This window comes from Myotis brandtii, unplaced genomic scaffold, assembly GCF_000412655.1.
Source record: "Myotis brandtii unplaced genomic scaffold, ASM41265v1 scaffold34, whole genome shotgun sequence".
Taxonomy (NCBI): Eukaryota; Metazoa; Chordata; class Mammalia; order Chiroptera; family Vespertilionidae; genus Myotis; species Myotis brandtii.
The window spans coordinates 2,540,150-2,541,942 of record NW_005363098.1 but is presented as its reverse complement, the minus strand read 5'-3'; the positions used below and the strand labels follow the sequence as shown (position 1 = coordinate 2,541,942).

General features: G+C 50.5%; 1 protein-coding gene across 4 annotated transcripts in view; it reads left to right on the top strand.

Annotated features, from left to right (window-relative positions):
* The window catches only part of LRBA (LPS-responsive vesicle trafficking, beach and anchor containing), a 566,714-nt gene that overhangs the window by 85,177 nt on the left and 479,744 nt on the right, over positions 1-1,793 (top strand). The gene's annotated exons all lie outside the window — the stretch shown is intronic.

Here is a 1,793-nt window from a genome sequence, read left to right as displayed (position 1 = left end):
GGCTGGCTGAAAGCAGGTATCTGGGGTTTGTTTAGCTTCTATAATTGAAACATTGTTGCTTAGAGTGTAGCTTAGAGCCGGGCCGCGGCAGGTGGCGGGGAACCTTGGCTTCCTCCATCACTGGAGCAAGCAAGCCTCATGTTCACTTCAGCTGCGTGGCTGCCGGCCGCCATCTTTTTTGGCAGTTAATTTGCATATCCTGCTGATTAGTCAATGGGAAGTGTAGTGGAGGTATGGTCAATTACCATGTTTGTCTATTATTAGATAGGATGAGTTAAGTTATAGGAACTTTGCATTTTCTGTGTTGCTTTTTGAAGAAATCTTTAATTGTACGTGCTTTGTTACTACTTAAATTAAAAAAAATACATATATATTTAAAAATCAATATATTTTTATTGATTTCAGAGAGGAAAAGAAAGGGACAGTGAGATAGAAACATCAACGATGAGAAAGAATCATTGATCGGCTGCCTCCTACATGCCCCATAATGGGGATCTAGCTTGCAACCCGGGCATGTGCCCTGACTGGGAATTGAACTGTACCTCCTCTTTTATAAGTTGACACTTAACCACTGAGCCACACTGGCCGGGCCTAATTTTTGAGGGGAGATTAGGCAAATCATTCTGTTATTTTGTATAATTAGTGCTATTATTTAGCTACTAGAGGCCCGGTGCATGAAATTTGTGCACTTGGAGGGGGTTCCCTCAGCCCAGCCTGTGCCTTCTCACAGTCCGGGAGCCCTTGGAGGTAGTCCTTAGGGCTGCCACGGAGGCGGGAGAGGCTCCCGCCACCACCACTGCGCTCGCCAGCCATGAGCCTGGCTTCTGGCTGAGCAGCGCTCCCCCAATGGGAGCGCACTGACCACCAGGGGGCAGCTCCTGCTTTGAGCTTCTGCCCCTGGTGGTCAGTGCGCATCATAGCAACCGGTCATTCCGCCGTCAGGCTGAAACCAGCTTTCCGACATCCCCCAAGGGGTCCCAGATTGTGAGAGTTCACAGGCCAGGCTGAGGGATCCCACTGGTGCACGATTGGGGCCTGGGAGGGATGTGGGAGATTGGCCAGTTGGGAAGGGACTGCGGGAGGGCTCCAGGGTGTGTCTGACCCGTCTCGATCAGTCTCGATTAGCTGGACCCCATCAGCAAGCTAACCTACTGGTCGGAGTGTCTGCCCCCTGGTGGTCAGTGCATGTCATAGTGAGCGGTTGAGCGGCCTTAGCATATCATTAGCATATTATGCTTTGATTGGTTGAACAGACGAACGGACACTTAGCATATTAGGCTTTTATTATATAGGATTGAAGAACAAATTGTTTAGTAGCATTATCTTCAGGTTTTAGAACAGTAGTATTTTACTGTGGTCTAATAGAAGATCTTTGTCATCTATACTAATAAAAGGGTAATATGCTAATTAGACCAGATAGACCAGACGTCCTTCCGGACAAAGCCACGGTGGCAGGGCCGAGGCAGAGGTGGTTAGGAGAGATCAGGCAGGCAGGCAGGGGTGGGTAGGGGCGATTAGGTAGGCAGAGGTGGATAGAGGTGATTAGGCAGGCAGGCAGAGGGGGTTAGGGGCGATCAGGCCGGCAGGGGAGAGTGGTTAGAGGTGATCAGGCTGGCAGGGGAGAGCAGTTAGAGATGATCAGGCTGGCAGGTAGAGGGGTTAGGGGCATTAGTCAGGTAGGCAGAGGTGGATGGAGGTGATCAGGCAGGCAGGCAGAGGTGGTTAGGGGCGATTAGGTAGGCAGAGGTGGATAGAGGTGATTAGGCAGGCAGGCAGAGGTGGTTAGGGGCGAT